Source organism: Vipera berus (genome assembly GCF_964194415.1).
Source record: "Vipera berus genome assembly, chromosome: 2".
NCBI classification, from domain to species: Eukaryota; Metazoa; Chordata; class Lepidosauria; order Squamata; family Viperidae; genus Vipera; species Vipera berus.
The window spans coordinates 75002730-75009220 of NC_138203.1; the positions used below are offsets into that span (position 1 = coordinate 75002730).

Here is a 6491-nt window from a genome sequence, read left to right on the forward strand (position 1 = left end):
CATATTTGAAGGTTCAGAAGAGGAATATAGATGTAATAGAGCAAAATTCAAATTTCACAGGAACCTTTGGATAAGCTTTGAAGAAACACTGCTGCTGGCTCTGACCCTTAACATGTTCCCCAGAGGACAAAAAACACCCTTTCCAATTTGTGATGTAAAGCACCACCTCCAGTGCTAATAGATAAATGCCAAGAGATATTCCAAGATTGGATTGAGTGATGTCATTTCCTCAGGCAATCAATTTGGGTTCTCACAAAAAAAGGTACATTTTCAAAGCACTATTTATTGCAGAACGGTGACTGCTTTACTCCCAAGGAGAAGAGAAAGTGCTGGGTGTATTTTCCGTCTTACAGGAGGTTGGCTGGCCTTTGAAACTTTGCATCTTGACTTGGAGAGAGAAGAGAGAAGAAAGGGACAGGTTTTATTTCTCCGTCCCAGACAGCAAATAGCTAGAACCCTGGTAGAAAACCCACAAACAGTTCAGTCCTCACAATGGCTGTTTCAGAATAAGCAATACTATGGCTGTTTCGAGAAGTTCCCTTCTCCAGGAATGGACAATTAATTTTCCCAAAGGGCAACATGAGAAATTGGGACTGTAAAGATCTTAGGCATGTACAGACACACATACATAAATTTGGGGGTGGGGGGTGGGGGGAAAGCAGTTGCCTTCAAAATAAAAGCAATGTACAAGGGCCAGACAGCAACAGCCAAAGTTGTGCCTCAGGAGCTGAAAAATAGCCAGGTCTGCCTTCACCTATGTCAACGGTCCCCAACCTTTTTGGCATTAGGGACCGGTTTCATGGAAGACAATTTTTCCATGGACTGATGGGGGCGGGGGATGTTTTCGCATGTAGCCTAGATCCCACACATAGGCAGATGAAGCTTTGCTCAGTCGCCATTGCTCACTTCCAACTGCGTGGCCCGGTATCTGTCTATAGCCTGGGGGTTCAGGGACCCTCGATCGATATGACATGATTTGATTTGTTTTCTTTTCCCTCATTTCCTTCCAGATGATTTTGTTTTGTTGAGGCAGTTTTTGATGCTGATGGGAGGGGGGAAAAAACCCCTCTTGTTGTTTGGATTTGTTGTCATTGTTAAGCACACAGAGGCTCACAAGCTCATCATGTTTGCAATATAAATTGATAGCTGTGGCCAGAGAGTTTTTAGGAAAGCAGCATTGGCTATTATTTCCAGTTTGCCCTGCTGACTCTTTCGTCACAGGAATAATATAGGACCCCACATACTGATAATGGCTTTTTAAAAAGCAGATTTTGTAGGACTGGCTGCCAGGAGACAATGGCATTTTTTGCAGAATCCATTTATAATACACCGTCCCATTTTACAACTGAAGGGAAACAAAAGTAGTTTCTATTTATAGGGTTAGGTGAAAGGAGAGAGAAACAAAGAATATATGCTGGCATGGCCAAGTAAGTGAATTAAGAACCGTGTTGTGATGAGAGATAGGAATTGCTCTACAAGCGTCATTACTCCTATTTATTGAATAGCCTCCTAGTTATAAAAGCAAAAAAAAATCAATATTAATGGCCAGAACACACCTTTGGAATAATCTGAACAGTTCTTGTTAATGAAACTGTATCCCTGTTTTTTTTTCCCAATAAAGGAATTAGTTTTCTGTTCTAGTGAGTTAATCATGTGATGGACACAAAGTATTAGCGGTTGTAGGTTTGATTCTGTTTTGCAAGATCAAATCTGGGTCAGTCTCTGGGACCAAAATTTATTCTTCTGAGCTTTTAGACTCATGCTGGAGTTTCCACATTCAGGAAACCTGGTCTCTACTGGAATACGTGCTTTGGGCTATTATGTGAGTCGTATTTATGCGGTACCTTCCTAGTGGCTGATTGGTGGAAATAACTGAAGCCTGGGAAACGAGCCCCTTGTCAGCTAACAGAAGTGCTGATTTACCACCAGTTTATCAAGTACTTAGGAGCCGAGGGCTTGGCAGCACAAGGAAACAATAGCCAATCGCCAGCCATCAACACACCAATCCACCAATAGGAAAGTGCCACATAAATATGACTCACAGGACAGCCCAAAGCACGTATCCCAGTAGAGAGAAGTTCCCTGAAGATGGGCTCCAGCACAAATCTGAAACCTCAGAAGATTAAATCTCTGGTCCTGGTGACCAGACCAGATTCAATCTTGCAACTTTATCCTGGGACACACATATTTGCCTTCATTAATGGTTCTGTTTTGCTTGGAAATCCATTTCAATGTCATAGTTAGAATGCTAGACGAAGAATCAAATCCATTACCTTAGTGTAGCAAGACATTCATAATTGAAGAAGTGATATGCAGCCATGGTTATGCCCAGTGCTTTTTTTCTAAAAAAAAAAAAGGCGCCGTAACTCAGAGGTGCTGTCACTGGGAGCGATGCCGGTGTCTTGCTACGGCATTGCTGCCTGTCCTTTGCACCCCCGCCCTGTAACTCGGAGCCACATGCCGTGGGGATTCCCCTCCCCACAGCCGTGGGAATTCTCCTCCCCGCAGTTGCCACGCCGCAGCCCGTGCTGAGCCCCTACCTGAAGCTGCTCCAAACCCCAACCCAAAGCTGTGTTCCTCGTGGCAGTGGTCTCCGGCGCCAAACAGCCTCTTTCCAACCACATCCAGAAAAATTTGTAACAAACATTGGAATTCTCAAGGCCATGTTTGGTATTTCCCAGCAATCTGTTACTGGAAGGAAAAAGCAATCCCTGCTGCATTACTGATCCCAGAGAAGCATTTGCATGTAAGCAGGTATCCTTAGGGTGCCATAGTTATGGATGAGAAATATTGGTTGCAAAGTTGGCATTTCTGGATGTAATACAGATATTTTGGACTTATTTTTGTTTCTTTGCATGTTTGATATTTTTAAAAAGGCATATGCTACGGACTACGCTTATGCACATATGTAACATCTTTTGCTAGGATACATGACCACTGCTTGTCCAGAATGTGAAAAGTGAAAGATTGTGACTAAACAAAATTTTAATGTATAGATAATACCACCAGAAATTATTTTTGCCTTTTTAATAAATGTTGTTATTGATATTAACCTCACCATGGAAAACATCATATATTGTTATGTATATACTAGGTTAATTATTTAAAGACTGAAGTGCAACATAACTAGATTCTAAATAATCTATTTTTCAAAACATACAACAGTCCAAACAGTAAAAGTAAAGTCCAAATTAAGAATATTTCATTCTTAAGAATTGTTTAATTTAAAGTGCTTTAGTTGTAATAGATGGTATAGATTCAAAATATTTTTCAAGAGTATTTACAAAAGATACTATTTTTACCATCAGCTAAATTAGACATATTACATTGAGAAAAATGTTTCTCATTTCTTTCCTGTTACCTTTATTGATTTCATTGCAGAGATGTTAACATAGGAAATAGATTATTTTGTTATCTAATTTTACCTTCCAAAAGACAGAAGCAGATGAAAAATGTGAGGTTCTTTCCTGTTGGCTTTTTTGAATTATCTGTTTTAGATTCTAAAAGTTTAGTTCCTAAAGAAGTAACCTTGTAAATAATTTTAATGGCCTCCTCTAGTGCAGGGTAGGCAACCTTGGCTCTTTTATGACTCAAGGACTTCAACTCCCAGAATTCCTGAACCAGCATGGCTCAGCTTGGAAACCTCTCTCTTTCCCCTCAGCGTGGCTGGCTCAGGATTTCTGGGAGTTGAAGTCCACGAGTCATAAAAAAGAGCCATGTTTGCCTATACCTAAAGCCAATAGAGGGAGCTTTTTTTTTGCAAAAAAAAGGTGCCGGAACGCCATTCTGAGTGTTCTATGAGAAAAAAAGCCCTGGTTATGCCCAACCCCCTGGTTGTATCCTCTTGGGAATTCCAAATCATTTCCTGGGATCTTGTGACTTCAATACACTAGCACAGGGGTAGGTAACCTCGGCTCTTTTATGACTCGTGGACTTCAACTCCCAGAATTCCTCAGCCAGGCATGCTCGCTCAGGAATTCTGGGAGTTGAAGTCCACGAGTCATAAAAGAGCCTAGGTTGCCTACCTCTGCACTAACAGTTTCTCTCAAACACATCTTTTCAGCATTGGATCTGAAGTGCTATCCATTCCTGCAGACAATCTGCATCCAGGAGCAGTTTAAGAATTTTGGAAACTGAACACAATGCCAGGTTTGGAGACGCATAGTTCCAGGTTAATATGGCTGATGGATTCCTGCCAAATGAGATGTTAAAAATTGAATTTAAAGTGGAATACTCACAGATCTTGAACTAGAATTAAGGAAGTACCCAGAAGGAACATTTGCATGCAGAATCTCCTAGCACTAAAAATGATCACTTTTATCATTTATTTATTGGTATTTATTTATTTATTTATTTATTTATTTATTTATTTATTTATTTGTAATTGCTTACATGCTGATTCCATCCAAGACCTAGAATGGTTCACAGCACAATAAACTATAAAATAATCAAATATAAAATAATCAGAATAATAATAGTCTCACAACATAAATATCATAATGAAACATACTGTGGTACCTTGGTACTCAACTCAACTGCTTTGAAACTCATCAAATTTGGTACTCAATACATTTTGATGCAAAAATTGTGTCCTGGAACTCTTGTTTGTTTGGTACTCACCTCACGAGCTAGAACTTGTCAGTGTCGGCTGTCTTATGACTCACTACATTATTCCTTAAAGGAAAATTTTGGTACTCATTACGTCTCCTGGAATCAATTAACAATGAGTAGTGAGGTATCACTGTATCTCAGTTGTCTGTCCACAATACACCCAACTAATAGCACCCAAGAGGGTCACGATGTGGTGATAACCATGTGATCAAAGATCCATGCTTCCTTGCATTCCTTGCAACACATGTGAAAAAACAACAACATGGGGCTTTAGTCTTATGGTTGTGATCACTAAATTTACCATTTTTGATCCCCTCCTGGTGAACTTTCTCCAGTCAACCTAAAATGATATACCTCTTGAGAAACACAATAGTGTTTTAGTTTATGCATGGACCAACTGCTTGGAAAGCCTGTCAACCCCACACAAGCACAAATATTCTCTCAGAGTGGAGGGACAGAAGCAAGCTTCCTGTTTTTCCCACATCCTCACATGTCCTTAGCTACTTAAGAACTTCCATTTTCTGCTATCCGGTACAATTCCATATTCTACAATCTCTTTAAACTCATCCTGTCTACCTTAGTAAATTCATGAGAGGATACAAATTCATTTGGACTGTACGAAAAAAGTAGAATGAAAACCTTAAAGGAAAGAGGATTTCAACTGCAATGGAATCAGTGGGAAGCACATGATCAAGTTTCCTCTTTCCAGACCCAGATAATCTGAACTCATGGTTATCTATGAGAGCAAATGGATGAAAAACCAATTTATTTCTTCTCTTGCCTGATAAATGATGAAGTCATCCAGAGTCTCTTTAGATCAGGGGTGTCAAACTGCCGGCCCGCGGGCAGGTTTCATCATACCGAAACCGCACCATTGCCGGCAATGCAAAAAGAGTCACATAACATCACGACACATCACATGATGTGGTGAGTTTGACACCTGTGCTTTAGATAGTGAGATGGGGACATGTAAATTTAATATAAATAAACAAAACATTTTTAAAGCACGCTCACTAAACCACATACACACACGTATACTGGATATTTACTTTCATTTAAAAATAAATTCTAAATAATCTGAAAAAAGAGAGATGTCTTTCTTAATATTTCTTACACCTCTGAGCCCTATCTCACAAAAGATTTTAAACCTTACAAAGAACGTTCAGTCCATAATGGTCCTATCATTCACAAGGTCCCCCTTTCCAAATGCACAATGAGATGATTTTGTTTATTCCTATCTTGTACAGTCACATTGTGCTTCCTCTTTATTAATTCAGCACCAGCCTAACAAATTAATAAGTGTTCAGTTCTGACCTGTACCATTGTTTCACGAGAAGCAGCTTAAATTTCCCTGCATTAAGGCATATCTTTGCAGGAAACTCCATGAGATCCGTGATCAAATTTCAAAGAGGTGGGTCTAACCACAGATGAAACTAATCTCTTAATAACAGAAGGAAATAGCAGCCAGCCCACTCGTTGAAAATCCAGAGAACATGCCATGTTATCAGGAGATTTCTCAGAGCAGAATGGGTTTTTTAAAGCATTTACATAAATTATACAAAATAGGGAGGCTTATGATGCCTTGCAGTGCTTCCCAGCTGAAATAACTGCACAAAAACCCAGCCTGTCAGTTTGGTATATTTGCATTTCAGATTAGCAAGCCAAGTCTGTGTATTCCACTTTGAGTGGTCAAGTACTGACAGCTTAGGACATCAATATGTCGTCAGGGGATTTTTACATCCATTATACCTGAACTGCATTGTACATTGATTTATGTCTATCACCAGGATTTATAACTACAAGCATAGAACTACAAACAATTTAACTTCAAATTTAAATCTGTGGGTAGTCACTTTTAGAGTATCAAAGCTGCTGTTTCT

At 39.6% G+C, this 6491-nt stretch overlaps 1 long non-coding RNA gene across 2 annotated transcripts; it reads right to left on the reverse strand.

Annotated features, from left to right (window-relative positions):
- Window positions 1–276: 276 nt before the first annotated feature.
- Window positions 277–5974, reverse strand: LOC308661758. 2 transcript variants are annotated; one of them, XR_014025015.1, is made up of 5 exons: window positions 5926–5974; window positions 4621–4845; window positions 2541–2691; window positions 2274–2342; window positions 277–387 (listed from the first exon to the last, which is right to left on the reverse strand). It is a non-coding gene; the product is annotated as an uncharacterized lncRNA (long non-coding RNA). The 2 variants fall into 2 exon arrangements; XR_014025016.1 differs by lacking the exons at window positions 4621–4845; window positions 5926–5974 and having other exon boundaries at window positions 2541–2801.
- Between the last annotated feature and the right edge of the window lie 517 nt (window positions 5975–6491).